The sequence below is a fragment of the Crocodylus siamensis genome, chromosome 3 (assembly GCF_052110815.1).
Source record: "Crocodylus siamensis isolate JL-2025a chromosome 3, ASM5211081v1, whole genome shotgun sequence".
NCBI classification, from domain to species: domain Eukaryota; kingdom Metazoa; phylum Chordata; order Crocodylia; family Crocodylidae; genus Crocodylus; species Crocodylus siamensis.
This window is the reverse complement of record NC_143397.1, coordinates 75489490-75511679: the sequence shown is the minus strand read 5'-3', so window position 1 is coordinate 75511679 and position 22190 is coordinate 75489490. Positions and strand designations below refer to the sequence as shown.

General features: G+C 43.1%; 1 protein-coding gene across 7 annotated transcripts in view; it reads left to right on the top strand.

Moving 5' to 3' along the window:
• The window catches only part of SYK (spleen associated tyrosine kinase), a 334582-nt gene that overhangs the window by 233698 nt on the left and 78694 nt on the right, over positions 1-22190 (top strand). For 3 of the 7 annotated variants that reach the window (XM_090038536.1, XM_090038529.1, XM_090038532.1), the window contains exon 1: positions 12573-12854. The exons of 1 other annotated variant lie outside the window; for it this stretch is intronic. The gene's annotated coding sequence lies outside the window, so the exon portion shown is untranslated. Of the gene's footprint in view, positions 1-1113; positions 1205-12572; positions 12855-13235; positions 13631-22190 lie in introns of those variants that run through there. 3 more of the 7 variants (XM_090038533.1, XM_090038530.1, XM_090038534.1) reach the window with 3 other exon arrangements.

Here is a 22190-nt window from a genome sequence, read left to right as displayed (position 1 = left end):
TCATTGTTGCTGCAAAAATAAAGATCAAAATTAACAGCTAATAATAAGCATGAGAGGAGCATCGTTACTAAATTAAAACTGGTCCAAAACTTTAACATTTCATTTTGAATTAAATACACTTATATTTTCTAAGAACAAGATAAGGACAAGGAAAGGACTTGCCAACTTCTCAGAAGACCTTCTACCTTATCATATGGTATCCTATGAAATGCAGATTTAAAAAATGTACATATTTTAAATTATTGCTAGTGTATGTACCCAACATTCTGTAAATGAGGTAAAATTTAGAAAGGAATAGGTCAAGAATTGATATCATCTTGATAGTCACACACTTTCTACTTAATCCTCCATATTTTATGGATTGCCTATGATGTGTTTCATAGTTTCATACTTGGTAGGGTCAGAAGGGACCTAAGCAGATCATCTAGTCCAAACCCCTGCCATGAGCAGGAAAGGATGCTGGGGTCAAATGACCAGTCATTAATTGAAAGACCACATTGCTATATCCATTCTAACCAATAGGTTTTCACATTATCAAGAGGGGTTTTTTTCATATAATAACCAGCCAGCTGCTAAGTTAATTTCTGGTTTTAACCAATTCAATCTTGTTTAACCACACTTAATTGTCCCCATAGCTTGCCACCATTTTATCCCCCTTATATCCAATGATGTGTAAGTGAAGTTCCAATGGAAACAAAGAACTAGTACTTAATACACTATGAAATCTATCAGGTTCTAATTCTCCCTTGCAGTAGGACTCTCTTCCACTGTCCAGACAGCATAAACGTACCACCACGTAAATGAGAATCCTGTCCTTACTTTTTGATGCAAGCTTATTTCTTTCTGATTCTAAAACAGCACACTTGTTTTTGTGCCCTTATAATATTCCTTTCTGGCTATGAGCTTTTAGTTTGCTCTAATGTTGTTCATTGATATTGTACTATCACTGAATTACCCTTTCCTTAAAAAATGGAATGTGTTGCATAATAAAGAATTCTAAACTACATTTTGGGTTTTTTTTTACAGTACATGATCAAATTCTGTAACGTTTACTGGAATGTTCTGGTCCTTGAGCAAAATAAGTCACTTCATTATTCCTTTTTTTGTATATAGATGGAGTCAAATCAAGTTGACACTTACTATTATGAGCAGTCCTTTCATTTCAGTGGGTTTAGAGACGATACCGGATGCTGCACCTAGTAAGGTATGGAAGTTTGCAATTTGGACTGTTGGACTGTAAATTAGATTTTCTTTCTGCAATGATAAATCTTTTCTTCTAATCGGACTGCATTTAATGAATCACTTAACCTTTAATTAAATAGCAAAATATTATCTTAGTTTACATTGCCCTTTTCCAAGACTCCTCACTGGGGATCTATCAAATTTGTAATTTTGCCATTTTCACAGATACCGCAAATTTGGTAGAACCCCTGTGAAAAAACCCAATCCCCATGAAAAAGTGCGGGGATTGTGAAAAAGTGGAGAAATGGTCAGCAAGTGGGAAAAAAAAGAAGGTCTGCAAACAGAGGCAGGAAACCCTGGCATCTTGAAGTATGGCAGGGTAGGAGATTTTTCACTGTGGAGTATGGCAGACTCCCGCACACACACACACCTCTGATTGACTAAGGGGTCCCAGAAGTCCCACCCCTCCCCAGAGGTTGAGAGTTTGCCATCTGTCAATCTCCAGGGAGACGTGGGACTTCTGGAGCCCCTCAGCCAGTCAGAGGCATGAGGGGCCCACCATGCTCTAGCGTGAAAATGGTTACCAGCATGATACCAGGACTGCAAAATCGGGAGACAGCCGTTGTAAATTAGGTAGGTCCCTACTTATCACCAAAACACCATCAGTGGAATTTTCAAAAACTCAAAATTGACCCAAATCTACTTTACAGAAATCAAGAGTAAAACTGTTTCAGTGGGAACAGAGTAAGACAATGCTGAAAATCTTCTGTATATATTATATTATGTGTGTGTGTGTCTACAAGCTGTGTACACATACACAAAAACATATACACATGCTATAAACACAACTTTTATATATGCATTTAATATCTATTTTGGTAGATGCAAAGTATGCAACCCTCTTCTAACATACATATTTCTATTTTCTGATCCATGCCCTATAGCAGTTAATGGATTTTGAAAGAAAAAGAAATGCAAGGAAGGAGAAAAATATGTTATATATTTAGAAACTTGAGAGAGGTCTTTTAGATTATAGAACTACTTTCTATGCTTCTTATTTACCATAGAATCAGTAAACTGAAGACTTGTATCTTGAAATAGGGTTTTTACTAATGTCTTCTAATTCTGTTGTGATTCTTGATTCTTGATTAGAGACAGACTAGAGGAACAGACTGGAGAAAGCAAATAAACTCCTTCATTAACAGCAATTTTGATGACATTCCAAATGTTGTTTCTCTGTAAATTCAAGCAATTGCACTGATCATAGTTGTCCTCCTGCAGGAACAACAGGCAATCAAATGGGGATGCAAGTGGCTGACAGTTGTCAGGGTGACTGTAGGCCAGGGGTGAGCAAAATACAGCTTGTGGGATAGATCCAGCCCATGAAGGGATTTTATTTGGTCCATGATGAGTCCCTTGGACCCACCTGGCCTAGGAGCAGGGGGCAGCCTAGGCTGTGGCATGTCCAGGCATGCAGCAGGGCCAGAGCAGTGTAGCAGCTGGACTTGCTTCCTGGCACCTACCACTGCCAGTCTCCACCACTGCCACCAGACCTGGTCCCACCACCTAGGCACCCTGGCCTGTCCTCCCCACACCCACAGCTGGGGGCGCTGGATGGAGCGGCCATGAAAACTGGCCTGGGAACTGCATGGGCAGGGTATGCTCAGCTGGGTGGATAGGATGGGTCCATGGGCAGGCAGGGAGCAGCGCTGAGTGGGGTGGGTGGACAGGACCAGGTCCGAGGCCAGGCCTGGGATTGGGATGATGGGGCAGTGATGGTTCGACACTGGGGTCTGGGGTCTGAGACCTGAGGAAGAGCAGTGTTCTGCTGCCCACACATACCTGCAACAGGTGCCAGTTCTGTGGACAAGAGTGTGTGGTGAGTGGATTGCAACTGCCCCAGGCAGGCTGTAAGGCTGTAAGAGTGTGGGGCCAGGAACCAGGACAGAGCCATGATCCACTCTCCACACTCTACTGCCCATGATCCCAATCCCAGCCCTTCCCCTCCTTCTCATCCTGCTCCTGGATGCCACTCCCTGGCTGCCTGTGGCCTCATCCCACCCATGCTAAGCCATCCTATGGCTAAGCATGCCCTGCCCATGTGGCTCCTGGGCTATTCTCCATAGAGACCCCAGGATCACTGGGTAGTGACAGCATGGGGCTGGGCCGTGGGCTCTGGCTCAGAGCCCCTTAGAGAGCTTCGGTGAGCTGATGTAGGGTGATGGGTGCTGACCCCACCTGGCATGGTGGGATGGGGTGGGGTAGGGGGTGGACTGCTGACCCAGGCTGCCACAGCTCACCAAGAACTCCCTCAGTGGTCCTTCAGCCCAAATAATTGCCCATCCCTGCTATAGGTTGTAATTGCTAGATAGTGTTTCAGTGGAGGAAGAATAAGGAGAAACCCTTTATTTATGTATGTATTTATGTATTAAGTTTACATAGGAAAGCTATACATATACAGTAAAAGTTCTGTTGACTTGCATCTTACAAGCCAGCATGCTCAATTAACTGGCATGCTAGCTTGTAAGATAAAGTGAAACTGGAAATGCTCACCATGGCACATCCAGTATCTCCAAGCCCCCATGGCCAAGCAGCCTGCGCTGCTGAGCACCCATGGCCTGGGGCAAAGTAGCCTGCGCTGCTGAGCCCCCATGGCCCAAGAGCATAACAGGCTGTAAGGGGCTGTGCGGGTCCCGCCTCCCAGTCCTGCGGGGTCTGCAGGGCCCACAGGAGGGGCGGCGATGCCATGGGAGGGGCGGCGGAATGCCCCAGACACAGTGAGAGAAGTGGTGGCCTGGGCTGCTCAATTAACTGGCATATTTTGTTATCCGGCATCGCTCATTCCCGGGGGATGCCAAATAACAGAGCTTTTACTGTATATAGGAAACCAATACTTTTAAAGAAGGACCTAAAGGAAGAATATAAGGGATGTGCATCAGGATCTGAGGGAACAACTGGTCACCAGAGCGCCCCAAGGGATGACAAGGTTCAACAGTCACAAATTCCTCCAAGACTGTTTTAGGCTGGACATAAGAAAAAACTTCTTTACTGTCCAAGCCCCCAAGACCTAGAATAGACTTCCTCCAGAGGTGGTGCAAGCACCAACTCGACTGTCTCAAGAAATGTTTGGATACTTACCTTGCTGGGATCCTTTGACCCTAGGACTTCCTGCCTCAGGGGCAGGAGACTGGATTTGGTGATTTTCTGAGATTCCCTTCCAGCCCTAATGTCTCTGAAATCTATGAAGCCATATGCAAGAACAGATTCTGAGTAGACAGGAGGGAGAAATGGAAACTCAATTGGTGGCTCCAGTGGAAGAAAAAACCATTAGGAAAATGGGGAGACCAAAAGAAACTCTACTCAAGGCAAATGGCAGCAAGCAGGGGATGGAATCAATGAAGATAGTGGCACTTTTCCTCTTTTAGGTGTCTTGCTGGATATTGGAGGTATTTCATAGATTTCATAGACATTAGGGCTGGAAGGGACCTCAGAAGATCATCGAGTCCAGCCCCCTGCCCAAAGAGCAGGAAGTCAGCTGGGGTCATAGGATCCCAGCAAGATAAGCATCCGATTTGCTTTTGAAGGTGTTCAATGTAGGTGCTTGAACCACCTCCAATGGCAGGCTGTTCCAGAACTTGGGGGCTTGGATAGTAAAGAAATTCTTCTTTATGTCCAACCTGAAACAGTCTTGCAGTAGTTTATGACCGTTCGACCTCGTCATCCCTTGGGGCGCTCTGGTGAACAAACGTTCCCCCAGATACTGGTTGTCACCCCTGATAAACTTATAGGTGGCCATCAGATCACCCCTGAGCCTGCTCTTTTCCAGGCTAAAGAGCCCTGTGGCTCTCAGCCTGTTGTCATAAGGTCTGTTTTCCTGATCTCTGATCATGCGCGTGGCTCTTCTCTGGACTCTCTCAAGCTTCTCCACATCCTTTTTGAATTGTGGAGCCCAAAACTGCACGCAGTACTCCAGCTGCGGCCTCACCAAGGCCGAGTACAAGGGGAGAATGACGTCCCGGGATTTGCTCAAGAAGCATCTATGGATGCAAGGCAGTGTTTTGGTCGCCTTAGTAGCCACATTGCAGGCTCATGTTCATCTTGTGGTCAGTGATGACGCCCAAGTCTCTTTCTTCCGTAGTGCTAGCCAGTGTAGCACTGCCGAGACTATAAGGATGCTGCAGGGTTTTCTTCCCAAGGTGGAGAACCTTGCATTTTTCTGTGTTAAACACCATCAGGTTCTCATCCACCCATTTGCTGAGCCTGTCCAGGTCAGCCTGGATCACCCGCCTTTCATCTGGTGTGGATGCTTTGCCCTAAAGTTTGATGTCATCAGCGAACTTGGCCAGTCCACTCCTGACTCCAGTGTCCACATCATTAATGAAGATGTTGAACACTGTGGGTCCAAGGACAAAGCTTTGGGACACCCCACTGGTCACAGGGCACCATGATGAATGACTTCCATCAATTACTACCCTCTGGGTCTGATCACTAAGCCAATTTCCCAGCCAGCGGATCATGGTGGACCCAAGGACACAACTGGCCAGTTTCGCCAAAAGGTGGTCATGGGATACCAGATCAAAGGCTTTTTTGAAGCCAAGATATAAGACATCAATCTCTTCTCCCTTGTCCAGGTGATAGGTCACCTGGTCGTAGAAGAAAATGAGATTGGTCAAGCAAGACCTACCCACAACAAAGCTGTGCTGGCTATCCCTTAGGATGTTGGCGGCAGCCAGTCTATTAAGGATGGCCTCTTTAATAAACTTTTCTAAGATCTTCCCTGGGATAGAAGTCAGGCTGATGAGCCTATAGTTAGCCAGATCCACTTTCCTCCCTTTGTTGAAGATAGGCACCACATTGGCCTTCTTCCAGTCTTCGGGCACTGCACCAGAGCGCCAGGAGTTTTCAAAGATCCATGCCAGGGGCTGGGCTATGACGCTCGCCAGCTTCTTGAGTACTCTGGGGTGTAGATTGTCAGGGCTGGCTGACTTGAAGGTATCCAGCTTCTCAAGATGTTCCTTCATGAGGTCAGCATTTATGGAGGGCAGGGGATCTCCCCCACCCGGACCTTCCTGTCCTGTAGTGGGCATGGGCGTCCCATGGGACTGATGAAAGATGGAAGCAAATTACCCATTTAATAAGTTGGCTTTTTCTTGGGCGTCAGTTGTCAGTTGCCCCATCTGGTTCAGCAGGGGTCCAATGTTGCACTTGCTTTTTCTCCATCTCCCCACATATCTGAAATAGGACTTTTTATTGTCCTTGATGCTTCAAGCTAGTTGGAGTTCAGTTGCAGCCTTGGCTTTCCTGGTTTGCTTCCTGCAGGACCAGACCAGGGCAGAATAATCCTCCTTGGAGATGAATCCCATCCTCCATCTTTTGTAGGCCTTTCTTTTTAGCCTTAGGAGGTCTTCTAGGTCCCTGGAAAGCCAGGGGGGCTGCTGTGTCCTCTTGCTGCCTTTCCTTCGAGATGGAATAGACTTAGCTTGTGCATTGAGGATCGCTCCCTTGAGGAGCAACAACCTTTCTTGAACTCCACTCTCCCTGGGGTCATGGTCCCTTAGGGCCTGACTGACAAGCTTCCTGAGCTTGTCAGAGTTGGCTTTTCTGAAGTCAAGGACTTCTGTGTTGCTGACTGACTTGCCAGCTTTACGGCGGATGGTGAAGGTGATCAGCTCGTAGTCGCTGTCACCCAACTTCCCATCGATCACTTGGTTGCTGATTAGGTCATCCCCTGTAGCCAGTACCAGGTCGAGCAGCGCTTTGCCTCTCATTGGCCTATAGACTTCTTCAGTCAGGTAGAGGTCATCCACACATGAGAGGAAGCTTTGCAACCACTCACATTTTGCTGAGTGATCCTCCCACAAAATATCTGGGTAATTGAAGTCACCCATGACAACCATGGTTCTGGAGCATGCAGCCTCAGCCAGTTCCCAGGCAAACTCCTGGTCAAGCTCAGGACTTTGGGTAGAAGGTCTGTAGTAGCCTCCCATCGTTGTGTCCCCTGTGCCGTGTTCCCCATGAATTTTAACCCAGAGGGTCTCCAGTTGTCCACCCTAGTCGCCCATAGCAGCTTGCAGGAACATGTAGCTTTCCTTAACATAGACAGCTACACCCTTGCCCCTTTTATCTACACAATCCCTCCTGTACAAGGTATAGCCATCTATACCCATGATCCAGTCATGGTTGGAGTCCCACTAGGTCTCTGCTATCCCTATGACATCATAATTATTTGCATTGAGCAGGAGGACGAGCTCCTCCTGCTTATTCCCCAAGCTCCTGGCATCTGTGTACAGGTAGGCAAGTGTCCCCTTGGGGGCTCTTGCCTTGCCCACAGATTGTACCAGGGCTGGGGCAAGGGTGGGCTCCCTTAAGTGCCTTGGCCCACTGGCCTTTCAAGGGTTGCTCAGTGGGCCAGCAGTGGCAGTAGTCCCCCTGTCCCCCGGCGGGCTTAGTTTAAAGCCCGGTGAAGCAGGTCAACCAGTCTGGCTGAGAAGAGCCTCCTCCCCAGGGGAAAGAGGTGGAGGCCATCTCTTCCCAACAGCTCGCTGCCTCTCTCGCCAAAGAGTGGGCTGTGGTCATGGAAGCCAAAGCCTTCCCGATGACACCAGCGCCTCAGTCTTTGGTTGACTACGTGGATCCTCCTCTCCCTCCACAGCCCATAGCCCGAGACTGGGAGGATCGACGAGAACACCACCTGTGCCCCCAGACCCTTGAGCCCTGCTCCCAAGTCCCTGTAGCACCTCCTGACCTGGCTGGGAGCACTCTGAGCCGTGTCATTGGTGCCCACATGAATAAGTAGCATAGGATAGTGGTCTGTGGGCTGGAGGAGCTTTGGGATCTTCTCTGCAATGTCCCGGATGCAGCAGACTTCCCGGGCTAAGGGGTCTGGGCGGCAGATTGTCCTCTCAGTCCCCCTCAGGATGGAGTCTCCCACAACAAATGCCTTACGTTTTGTCTTGGGGAGAGCGGGGACAGTACCTGCAGTTGAGCCTGTGTTGCCTGCGGGAGCTGGCAACTCAGCAGGCTCTGCTGGAGCAGCAAGAGGTGTGTACCTGTTGCTAAGCTCCAGCAGGGCAGGGGCCTTGGTGCAGCAGGCCTTAGGGCCCTTGACCACCTTGGTCCATGCCCCTGACTGGACAGACTGGACAGAGTGGGAGGTCCCGGAGTCCTCCTTTGTCCTGGAGGGAGATGGTGGTTTACCCTCCGGCTCCCGAGGGAGAAGGGCCTGGCAGTAGGAGTCAATCTCCTGCTCACAGTCCCAGGTAGGTCCTTCGCACCAAGTAGATCCAGATTCTTGGCCAGATTTGCAGTGGTTTGGCTCCCATAAGCAGAGAATGAAGCAAAATGTGCTCACATGATCTTTATGGTTAAAGATGGAGTGAACACTTAGCAAGAATACTGTGAAGTGCCTTCAGACCAGGAACCTTTCTAGTAAGGCTGTGATACAGATGCATGGCATAGTGCTGAAGCTGGAGTGCTGAGTGTAGGGCCTTACTGGATCAGATTGCAAGAACCAGTGATTTTGAAACTTCCTCAAGTACAGATAAAATGTAATAAGAAACACAAGGTTGAACAGTGTTATTTTGTCTGGCATGTTCAGTCACAGGCTGTTGGCAAAATACTGGCTACCTCTTTGCATCTTCACATTTGATTACCTTAAAGGTTGCAGAATTTGAAAAGCTACCAAATCCTTGCTGGAGCATGACTCATACTGCTTCTGGTTTTGCTAGCTACATTCTCCCCATAAAATCTTCAGAAAGTTTAGAATGTGCTAAGACTTGCCCCCATTACATAGTAGGAACACTGCTGAGTTAGCATATTTGAAGACTTCCTTCCTGCCCGTGCTACCCAAAAAAATCAGCATATTTGAGTTTGAGGAACACATTGCCCTTGCATTTAATTTTGTGTGAAAGGCTAATCATAAATATTTTAAAATCAGACCTGTAAATACTAACATGAACTTGATGATTCCTTTACTTGATTTCTCTTACATTGCTCATGCATAGTCCATGATACAATACTGATTTTTCATTGATTTCAGCCAGACATCTGTTTAAAATATAAACATACAATACAGAGCTGGGTCTTGGTAATGGTTTTCAGAGGCCATTTTGATCACATGCTCTATTTGCAGGGGGAGGCGAAAGAGGGAAAAAGTCACCCAAAATTGTTTTAAATGATTTCTTAGCTTTTTTTTTTTCACAGTGTAGGCAACACCAGTTGAAATAGACCTTCACTATAGAAATTGCCAGAACATCGCAATGTCAGTGAAAAGGTCTGGACTGAGATCAGAAAGAGAACCTGCTTAAATAAAGATCCTTTTCAGTATAGTTAGGAAATAGTGACATTTAGAACTTTTAGGGAACTTTTAGTTTCTGGCTTTGCCCCAATTAGTGTGGGTAATTTAATCTGTACCTCAGATCCCCATATGTAAAATGGTGATAACAATTGTATAGACTTTGCGACAACAGCCAGCTCTGTATTCTGTGTTTGCAGTGCCTAGCACAATCAAGTCCCTGACTGGAGTTTCTTAATGTTTCTATGACACAGACAATAAGGCTTCATGAGTATACATTTTTTCACAATATATCATGATGAAATGTATTAGCCATCACACCCTGAGTCACTACATGACTCCAAAATAACCACATGCACAACTACAGGCTGAGCAATGACTGGCTTGGTTACAGTATTATGGAAAAGGACCTGGAGGTTATGGTGAACCATAATCTGAATATCAGCTAAGTGTGCTCATCTTCAAAAATGGCAACGGCATCCTGGGTTGTATTAACAGGAGTGTTGCTTGCAAATCAAGGGAAGTGGTTGTTCTACTGTATTCAGCACTAGTGAGGCCTCACGTGGAGTACTGTGTCCAGCTTGGGGCCCCACCTTCAAGAAACAGTTTGGAAAGAGTCCAGCACAGGAAACAAAAATGATTAGGGGCCTGGGACACAAAGCTTATGAGAAAAGGCTGAAAGTACTAGGGTTATTTAGCCCAGAAAAAGAACCCTTGAGGGGGAAGTTGATAACAATGTTCAAATACTGGAAGGGTGACTATAGAGAGGATGGAGCTGGGATTTTCTCTGTGGCTGTAGGGGCACTAGGAGCAACAGCCTCAAGCTGCAGCAGGGCAAATTTAAACTGGAGATTAGGAGGAACTTGCTATGAGAGTGGTCAGACTTTGGAATAGGCAACCTAAGTGAAGTTGTGGATTCTCCATACTTGGAAACTTTCAAAAGCATGGGTTAGATAGACGCATGGTCAGAATGGTTTAGTCAGGGGTGATCCTGCCTTGAGCAGAGGGCTGGACTAGATGACCCTGTGAGCTCCCTTCCAGTCCTACTTTCCTATGACCCTAAAACCAAACTTTTTGTTGGTAAGAGCACTTCTTATATTGGGTGTTAGACCCTGTGTTGTGGAAATATTATTTTCAAACAGTGCTGAGTGAATCAGTTGATTTCATGGCTCCTTATCATGTCCCTGATTCTTGCTCCTCTCTGTTAAGGACCCTCTATGCTTTTTAATGGTCTTGATGTTCCACTATTCAATCTATTCTTCTGCAGCTTTGGTGCCTGTTAGCCATTCCTGGGAATGTCTCTCTTCTGTTTCATAGTCCTGCAGACTGTTGTTAACTCTGTCTAAAAATTTTAACTCAGGTGGCAATATTAACTTTGGGGTAGACATGCCTGGCTGAAGCATGAAGGCACAGTCAAGATATTCAAGAAAGCTAGCATTTGTTTTATGAATCTAAGTGAGAGATGTATATTTAAGTGTAATGGCTGCAGGACTAATTCCACTCTATTTTGACTGTGTTTTGCCTTGTATGCTTTCTGTATTTATTCAAATTTAAATATAATCTAGCAATTTAGTGCATGTTCCGATACTTATCTTTATTTTAATTTTTGCTTTGATCTTAAGCTGAATAACTAAGCACTAGCCACCTAGCATGTTGGCAAAGCTTCTCATTTCTCTTTAACCAGAGAAAAAAGTGTGTTGTGCTCTATGGGATGACATGCCACATCATCTACACCCTCCACCCTTTTCTAAATCCTGGGTCCACCTGCTCTGTGTGTGTGTTTATGTGTGTATGTTTATGTGTTTGTGTACATGTCTATGTTTGTGTGTGTGTGTATGTGTCTGTGTATGTGTACATGTCTATGTGTGTTTATGTTTGCATGTGTGTGTGTATGTTTGTGTATATGTAAGTGTGTCTGTGTGTATTTTGTGTGCTTCAGGGGTATAGGTTGTAGCCGTGTTGATCTAAGGATAGTTTCCTCAGCCTGATGGAAGGGTGTTTATACATGAAAGCTTGCAAAGAAGATTTTTTTCCAACCATTTTAGTTGGTCTAATAAAAAATATTGGATTTACCCAAAGAACCTTGTCTGTTTTTTGTGTGTGCATTTACATTTGTCTGTGTGTTTGTGTGGATGTATGCCTCTGTATGTATGCTTATGTGTATATGTCTGTGTGTGGATGTATGTCTTTGTGCATTTCTGTGTGTGTATACATGTGTCTGTGTGTATTTATGTGTGTGTATGTGTACAGGCAGTCCTCAGACTTATGACATAACTGGTTCCTGAAAACGGCATCTTAAGTTGAAACATAACTCGGAACCGTTTTTCCCTTATGAAACAATGTTATAAATGGAGATTCGTTCCTGAGCCAAGGCCCAATACCCTATTTTCACTAAAAATAGCCCAGAATTTTGTACTTGATCAATTATAGATGAAGAATATAGCTACATTAATGTATTTATATTGTAAATAGCAATCAAATTGATTTGGGAGGAATTCTCTGAGGTGACTTTGCTGGACTTTTTGAAAGGCTCTTGACTGGAGTCTTCTCAGGAGACTTGGCTGCAGGTTTTTCTGGAGTCTTGTCTGCTTTCTTAAAGAAAGTGCCCAAGGAAGTTTGGACAGGTGTTCTCCAGGGAGATGGGTGACGCAGCGAACTTGTTCACTGGCGTGGCGTTGGATCAAGCATTGTAAAGTCAAAACTGACATCAGAAAGTTGAAACGGGGTGTTAATTTATAAATGTTGTCAGTGTGAAACGTTGTAACTCGAAATGTTGTAAGTCGAGGACTGCCTGTATGTTTGTGTGTATATGTGCGGTGTGCGAGCGCGTATGTATGTATGTGCATGCATGCGTGTATGTGTAATGCATGTGTTTGTGTATGTATGTGTTTGTGTGTAGATCTGTGTACCTATGTGTTTGTGTGTATGCATGTGTGCGTGCCTGTGTGTGTAAATGTGTGTATGTATGCGTTTGTGTGTACGTATGTGCGTGTGTTTGTGTGTGTGTATGTGTTTGTGTGTAAGTATATGTCGAATGCGCGTTTGTGCGTGTGCGCATATGTTTGCGTGCCCGTGTGTATGCAGGTGTGCGCCTGTGTGCGCGCAGGTCCGTGCGCGAGTCCCTGGCCCGCTTCTCCCGGCGCGCCCAGGACGCAGGCGGCACCCCGGGGTGCCGCCACCCCCGGCGCCGCAGCCCTGTGCCCTCCCGCAGGCCGGGCCCGGGCCGGACCGTGCCCAGGAGGAAGTGTGCGAGCTGCGCCCGCCTGGAGGAAGTGGCCGCGGCTGCGAAACGAGGAAGCCGCGTCTCCCGGCGCCCTGAGCGCGGGGCCGGGACGCAGCGGCGGGAGCCTCGCCCCGCGCCCGCCTCAGCCGAGCCCAGGTAAGAGCGGGGCAGGGGGAGGCAGGGAGCGGGGACCCCGGGAGGATTGAGGCGGGGCCGCGCGGGCTCCCCGCTGCACCCAAACCCATGCCCGCGGCTCGCGGGGGGCCTGGGCTCCTCCAGGCGCCCGGGCCGGTTCATTCGTGCCGCTCCCCGCCCCGCCCAGGGCTCCTTGAAAGGATGGGACCCTGCCCAGCCCTCCCCGTGCCCTGGGGTGTGGGCTGCTTGTCTAGAGGGAAAGGCATCCAAAACACTTGAGGAAGAGGCGGTATGTCTTATTAGACCAACTAGATAGCTGCAGAAATGTGGGGTTTTTTTCATGTCCTGGCCACACACCAGGGACCCCCAATGGCAACACTGCATCCGCTCTCTCTTTCCAAGCCTCTCAGAGGGTTTGGCACCCTCGTTCCCTTTGGAGGCACCATTTCAGTGGCTGTCGCCCACCAGCCTTGCCAAAGTCCCTCCGCGGCGACACCGATTCTGGCCCTTCGCCACGGATGCACCCCCACGTCAGCTACACCTCCAAGTCATCTATCCTCCAAGTCTGCCTTCTGCCAGCTTCAGGCTTCCTACCGTCTCGACAGACCTTGCGCCCCATTATTTTTCAGGTATCATTTGGGGAAAAAAAATGTTGGGAAGATAATAGGGAGAGCATCCACAGGGATCCTTTGACCAAATCAAAACCCTACGGTGATTCAGCGAATGCTGTAGTTACATTGGGACAAGCGAACAGGCCAGAACCACATGAGATGAAATCCATGGAGAAGGAGATGCAGGTTAGGAAGGCGCACACAAAAACAGAAAATGTGCTTGTGGGTTTGAAAGCAAAACACTTTGAAAAGCTGTTTTGAAACTTTGGGCAATGAAATGAGCATGGGAGCAAATGAGTGCGTCTGTCCTCTCTGCATACAAAATGAAGTTCAGAGCTTGCAGGGGTGATTTAATTGCAGTGTGATTGCAATGTGCCAGTTCGCTCTCTTGGAGCCTGACAAAAGGTCATTAGTTACATTTGTTTTCTTTCTTTTTTTAGCAAACTTCCTTATTTTTTTTCCAAGAAAGACTGTAGAATAGCGTTAGAGGTGACAAAGCATATTAGATACAAGAGGCCTAAATCACTATACATACACACACACACACACACACACACACACACACACACACACACACACACACACACACACACACACACACACACACACACACACACACACACACACACACACATTTTGGTAACATCTTTGATAGAGAGCCTTATGCTGGCATCAAACAAGGAGTGACACAATGTTATTTCAGGACACTTGAGCATGGTGACATCATCTTTTGGGCCCAGTCTAGCAGTGCTTCTTAGGCACAGCTTGTACTGACTCCACTGGGAATAAGATCAAGCCCAATGTCATATTCCTTAATTAGACTAGTTATAGGTAGATTTTTTTTTTAAAAGAAAAAAACTACCACTTGTAAGATTATATTTTTCCCCTCATTTAAGGAGCCATTTACATGATCATTCATACTTGCGGTTAGTAATCTTTATTTTGGGCAGTGTCCTACAAGCCATACACAGAAGACTTGTATGTTCTGGACCTTTGGGGTCTGATTTTGTGGTGTGGCCATTAGAGCAGACCCCATACTCAGACTCTGAGATAAATGGTCAGAAACTGTTGCAGCCCAAAAGCACTTTGAGCGGGTACTTTTACAGGAACTGTAACAACTTCTCTTTCTCAGCCCTCTGTTGAGCTTGAGACTGATAAAAGACAGAAATAAGGAAGTTTGAGACATCAGTATATTTATATTTTGACCGTTTTCTTCCAGGGGAGGGGGGAATGGCTTGGAGAGAAGCCTTATGAATATTTAAAACAACTTGGAAAGATTTAAAACCAGTGTAGGTTCATCAAAATTGCTGAACTAATTAAAGTAAATATCTACTGCAGTTTTGAATTGAGTTGGAAACTTCTAAAATCCCAAATCGTATTTTATAAACCTTTCAAGCTTTGTTTTTCTCAAAAATAGTAGTAATGTCCATGAAATCAAAGAGGTAAATAGTTACTCTCTGTTACCTTTCTATTTTCCAGCCATTGTGGTTCTGTTGGTATAGCTGAATGAAAAATTTGATCTAATGTCTTGAAAAAAACCCTGAAAGTTATTTTGGGGAACAGCTAGCAGGTGTTTTTAAAAAGTTACTCTGGTTCCAAAATAACTTTTTTTTGAAGACTGGTATGTAAAGTTTCACTTGAAAAAAGTTTAAATATGTAAATCGAATGATAACACAAGCTACATGGACAATTTTTAATCCCATCCTTTTTTCTTCTGATTTGCTATATAAGTGGTCCAAGCTTTCAAAGTCTGTGGCCAAACTGCCGTTGAAGTCAGAGGGATCATGCTCTTCATTTTTAAAAGGGAGATTACATTTCCTTTTCCTTCCTAACACTCGCACAATATCCTGTATTGAGACTAGGACCTTTGCAGAGGTATGGAGCAATCAGCAAGGGAGGAACATACCCGATTTCATTTGTGTTCTAAAATGTTATACTTTTATTTCATTTTTCTTCATTAGCTTTAAAGTCCTGCTTCAAAATCTGAAGATATTGGAAAGACTAACATTGATTTCATTGGGATTTGGTTTACAAAGGACAGGTGGACTATCTAGCTCAAATTCTCCCTTCCCTTGCACTTATTCAAGGCACAGTAATTGACAGCTTTGGCCCTTTGAATATAAATAAATAGTACTGGAAATTTAGACCCATTTCTTTTCTCTCCTCTAATGAAATAAGGCAAAGAACTGAGCTCTTTATGGTGAAGGATTTTACTGAAACCCTTTATGCACTAAATTGCTGTACTACTTTGGGGTCAAAGCAGCCCACACATCTCAAGTTTAAGTCTTAAATGCCTTTCTTATCAGGTCAAGCTTGACTGGTTCTTTTTTCAATTTAGGCCTGATTCTACAATCCCCTATTTATGTTAGTAGCCCTTTTTAAATCAGTGGGACAATTCATGTGGGAGTTCTCACACATCAAAATCTGGCTCTTGAAAAGCTATGATTTTATTAAAGGGAAATGAATTTTACAACAAAAATTTGCCTGCAGTTATGCATTCTTTTGAACTATTGAAAACCTCCTTTTCAGTTTCTCAGCCTGAATTTATACAGAATACCCACTTGTCTTCCAGTATCCAAGTTTAATTTGAAAAGTCTCAGTGACTACTGCTAAGAGTAAAGATTCCTTATTACCTTGCAGAATTGGTCCCTTTTTCCTTATGCTCTGTATGCATAGTAGAATACCAAAGGCACACACTACATAGTTACAGTACTTTTGTTAGCATTATACTTTCAGACTTGCGAAAGTATTGTCATTGAAAAATGATAGTTCACTTCTGTGTTTCCTATCTGTATTTTAAGCCCCAATGGTAAGGTTAATTTGCTTTACATGTGACGCTACAAAATTAATCAGAAAAACTATGAAAAGAAAAAACTAATACATACATCCTGGCTTCATACAATTTTTAAAACTGAAGTTTTACCCCCGATGGAAACTAAATCTAGTCTCTTTGGCAGTGACTCCACCAAGAAAAATCATTACGCATTGGTGGCCTGAATAGATCTATCCAAATGTTGTTGTAAAAAACAACTATAATGTAATCATGTATAATTATTATTCATATATGCATTATGTCCTATATTAATAACATTAAATACATATTGCATGTTCATATAAATTGTACAATTGAGCAATTATTCTGCAAATCAAGTTGAAAGTGTGTGTGTGTGTGTATATATATATATATATATATATTATTAACAATGTGTTTCAAAAGGGAGCCTCACTTGCTTTGTGCAATAAATGTACAATATAAAGTCTGAAAGGTCTCTTCAATGTTCATGGTTCAAAGTTAAAAATAAGTCATAACTTCCTGTACAGATACTCATATTGAACTGCCAGCTTAGTTGTTAAATGTACATATGTTTGTGGAGGGAGGGTGAATCTTAGACTCTTAAATATAACGCAGATACTGTTGGATTCTAAAGCTGTGCTCAGTCTACAATAGTTATAGTGTCTTGTACAATGGGGAAATGGTCATATTTGGCATATAGTTACACCGCTCTATGAGTATTCCACTATTTCAAAGAACAACTTTGCTCTAGCATAGTTTTGTTATCACTTGATTTATGGCCAGTGCTGATTAGAATGCATTAATTTGTTGAAACTTCCATTTTTTTTTTATTTAAATAGTGCTTCATCATGCCCATGTGCACTGGGATTAGATTTCCCCAGCACAAGGTAATGTAGACTGAATGTCCTGCACGCAGAATAACATGAGCAAGATGCAGGGAAACCATGTGAGCAGTCCACAGCTCTTATACTCTGTGTGCAAAGCTGTGAGGGGCTATATGCTAAGGGGTTTAAAAATGGGATTCTTTAATTTGTGATTCTAATGCTCTTTGTGAGGAGTGTCTGCTTTCCAAAGATACAGTCAGCTCTGGTTGGGGATAAGAAGGCATTGGATAAATGTAGGGCTTCCAGGAAAGTTCTCAAGGAAAACTGCCTTCCTGTGGGTCCACATACAAATCCATTTCACCTCTTCTCTTCAGCAGAATGCTAGGAAACATCTTTGTGATCACTAAAAATAACAATAGCAATAATTTACTTGAGTGCCATGAAGTGTATATAAAGTTAATTGAATATAAAATTGAGGTTTCAGCTTCAGTTTCTTTACTTCTGCAGACTCAAATTAGAAAGTGAGTGCTGTTTAGATGGAGACATTTTATTAAGATTACTTTGTTTTTTCCAGCTACTGTCTGTCAAATGGCTCTTCTGGTTATAGCTGAAGATAAAAATATAGATTTTTATATAACTGTAGCTTAGAACATGAGGATGGAAATGAGAACTTAAGAGATCATCAAGGTTGTAAGATGTAATGAATTAGATGATTGCCAGATCTGCAAGAAAAGCATTAAGGATGCAGTATTACTGTGTGTGATTCTCAACCAGGTGCTGTGGCACCCTTGGGTGCCATGAGATCCTTTTAAGGCTGCTATGGGGTGCCACTCATTATTAAGCACTGTTAGGTATATAGGCATCTATACATGATTTACAAGACAAATCCAGAGATTTTAAATGGGAAACTGTAGTCTCAAAAACATTTTGATGTGTTGTGGTCTTTCTGAGTTCTTTGAAATGCAAGAGTGATTCTGTTATTTTTCTGTAATCCAGAAGGTAAGAGCTGGCATTTTCTGAGGGGTGGTTTGAGTCTAATGAGGGAGGGGTACCTTGAGTCTAAAAAAGCAGAGAACCACTGCCTAGATGACTATACTTTTTAACACTACTTGTTTAACTGTTAAATTGATCAAATAAGTGAGATCAAATATCTCCAGTCTGCCCACAGCTATGTAGAAGGCAGTGCAGTTGCTGTCAGTTTAAAATGGTGAAAGTGAGAGAAGAATCGGACTTTAAGGTATTTAGTGTAGTATCTATACCATTGATTACTAGGAGGCAAATTTTGATTTTAGTTATATCATTTCAAGTATCTAGTGGCTTTATCGACTTAATGGAATTACTCTGAATTTAAAACTGTCGGAGAAAGAGGAAGACTCTAGAGTTGACTTTGATAGTGTTGCTCTTAATTTAAACTGGTGAATTGCAAATAAAAGTTAGCCTAGAATGGATATTTTTTCAATATTGTACAAGTATGTAGTCACGCCAAATTTAAACTGAAAATCTGTTGTGGGAGTTATGTTTGGAAAATAAGATGATATAGTAGTGTGATTTCCACTCACCAGTTAAGTAATGTTTTTGTTGGACCAATTGTATAGTTGGGAGAGATGTTGGATAAGCTTTTAGGCACAGAGTGCCCTTCCTCAAGTCTGAGAGAGAAGATCTTGCTTCTGGCATAATTCTTACAACACCACTCCAACCCTACCATTAGTCATAAACTTAAGGATGCACTAAGTGCTCCCACTTTTGAAAATTTGGTTTGGTGTTATTGTCATTTTGAATTGACCCAGTTTAATACTCATAGTTCAAAAAATGATTTTTACAAGATGGTGTGAATTTTGAATTTAATTTCCTACCTCTAAGGTCTATTAGTTGAGCTATGACACATTTTAGAGTTAATATGAACGCTATTACAGCATTTGTTTAGTTTACAAATTTAGAAAATATTTAACTGCATGTCAGACTAGATATGCATGAATCTAATGAGGTACATTTTGCAAGGAGGTCTGTGAAGCAAATAATAGCATGTTTAAGTGAGGGTTATATTTGCAAATCAGATAATTGAGTTGACTACCTATTAGACCAAGAGAATGTAATTTCTCAGATATATGTCACTTCATCCAAGCTGTGACATACCTTTTAAATGATCTAGTCCCTGATCTGAGACAGCCTGAGAACACTGGATTTCTTGAGTGGGGATGGACAGAAAGAGTAGTAAGGGTTTTAATCATCCCAGTATGCATTTAAATGAAGAGCATGAGTTTCCCCTTACTATGTACTAGATTCTTCTATGTGCAGTAAAAGGAGCATATGTCCAAGCAAAGGTAAAAGGGGATAGGTCATCATTACATTAGAAACAAGTTTCAATTATAGCTTTTTCTGGCAAGTTGCAGCTGTGGAATCAGGATCTCACGATGGCTTGGTAACAAAAAAATCCAAAACCACCCTCACCCCAGAAGAGAAAAAGAACAAATGACTAGTCCATACATGGTACAGATGGATGTTATGTGTGTCATTGATTAAAGGTTGTGTGAAAAAGAGCACTGAGATGTTGCAGAATTTCACAGTTCAGCTCTGGAAAAGTGACAAAGAATCATAGGGATAAGGTCATGTAACAGGTGCAGGCTAGCCATAATACTCTGGTCCATATCCAGTAGGTAGGACAGAATGCACCCCAAAGGGATGCCAGTACTAGCTATTGTTCCATAGCTAGTGTATTGGGCACTAGATAGTCATTTTCAGATCACTTTGCAACACAATATCTGATATCACTCAAAAGGCAGCACAGTGTAAGAGAACATTTTTTGAAAATGAAGTATTTTCGCAGCCTGGCTACTTCTTACATCAGTGCAAAAGCTAGGGAAATATTGCCCATTGGCCCAGAATACTGTGAAACCAGGTGCATCCTCTTTCTGCCCAGGATGATTAATGGGCCTTGCCAGGAGTGTTTTCACTGGTCTTGCTGCTGCAAATAGGTTTTCTTATGTGTGGGGAAAAGGGATAGTGGTTATTTGCCTTTTTCATAGCTTCTTCAAAACTTAGATCTGTAAATTTGATTTGAGCAGTGGATAATGTGTTTAATCCAGGCTGTCACTCAGTGAATGTTATAAGTCCCTCTGTTTATGAGACTGTTTTGGATGGCAAGATAAAACATTCTGTCAGATATTAGCTGAACTATTTCTTCTTTGATGATGGATGGTACTTGGAGGGGACAAATACTAAGTGTTCACTCTGTTAGTTTAGGATACTGGTGATCTTATGCTAATGCACATTAGTAATGTTTTATCTCATAACCTGCCTTTCCGTTAGGTGTCCTGGATAGCTAGCAAAGCCAAGTCAAGAACTGGCCCACTGTTGGAGGAAAATCTCGTCCTCTTCTTTAGTGCCAGCTTTGCTTGAGAAATCAACCTTTGATATGGGCAATTTAGGGACTATCGGCCAATGTCACACCTTCCATTAAAATAAAAAGTATATTTTACTTTTTCTTCCCTTTTTCTCTGGGAATGAAGTCTTCAGCTTGTATAATTGCCTGCAGAGATATATAAATTGAACAGTCTCTGTGCCTGTGGGAGCTAACCTCACCCATTTCCTAGTGATAGCATCTAGTATTTCTAAGACTAAAGTAACTCAGCAGAAATATATCAGTGTGCTACAATCCTCTCAGTCCCAAAAGCTGAGAAAAAAGAGATTAATTTGTTTCTGTAATTCCCATCTTAGTTTTGTGTTTCAAGATTTTTCAGATTATGCTTGTGATTACAGATTCTGTATGCAGTGGCCTATATCTGAATGAAGAAAGGCCCCAGTTCTGCTGCTTTCATACCTGTTGATTTTTATCTTATTACAATATGAATACTCTGAGAATATAAGTCCCACTGTAGATAAGTGCTTTGTAATGAAGCTGTCCAAGAGACCCAAGCTAGTTGTATATTCTTCTGGTGAGACTCAAGACTTTGGGAAATATTTTTTACAACCTGTTTCAGTGAAATGACTGAAATGCATCATTTTAAATCTGCATGTTTGTCTCAGTCACTTAAGGACATGTGATTGTGGTGGACTGATAATACTTGATTAGCAGTTGGGAACACCATTAACATTTAAAGCTTTTAGACCAGAATATAAGGCTGAGATGTTCAAAATTGCCCAAAGGAGTCCACAACCTTTAGACAGCTTTGAAAAGTCTTACATGACTACTGCTTGTTTAAAAATTGTTGTCAAATCCCTTTATTTGACCAGAAATTAAACAGACCATTTAAGGCTATATAATATAAGGAAATTGTAAAATGCACTACCAGTTCTGGCTCAGTTCCTATACTTAGAGTGGCATAAATGCTTGTCAGACACCACAGTGTCCTTTCAGTTTTGTTTCAGGATAAGGGTCTCTTATTTTTGACACAGGATTTGTGTTTAGCTCCCTTTTGTTTTGCTTCTAATATGATCTCTTTTTAATATCCAGTTTCTGGAGTTGATGGCATCTTAGTTCCAGTCTCCTAGAGTCCATGCTGAAATCTATAAATTGTGATGAGCAAGACAGGGAGGGCATGCATAGTTATCCAGGTTGAGAGCAGAGCCTGGAAAGTGCTGAGGCTCTTCAGAAGGATACTGTGACCTGCAACTTTCACTGTAGACAGTACCATGTAGGGGGAGGGGTACCCAGGATCAGGGCTCTGATTTTGATTTCTTCAATTTGGGAAGTCAGGTTAAAAATATTCCAAGGTTTGTCGTCGTGGAAATTGAATATTCCTGACTCACAACAGACTTATAGGCATACTGTCTCTCCTGGATAAAGAGAAAATCCAGGATTACACGATTTAAAAATAGTTAATCTGAAAACAAATATTTGAATCAATTTTAATTCAAGATTTGTGTAAAAGTTCTTATTTTATCTTTACTGATTTGTCCTCACCTGGTTTGTCACAACAGCCTCTGAATTACAGCCTAGATTGTCTCTAAAAGACAATCCAAAAGATGGATAAAGTACCTCTGGAATTGTGTTACACCGGGTATATCTACACAAGAGGCTTTACTGTGTAGATTAGTCTGATGCACAGTATAGCATCACTGTCTACATGTGTGTACATTTACTGCTCAGTAAATTAGGCTACTGTGCAGTTAACTACTACCTGTAAATACA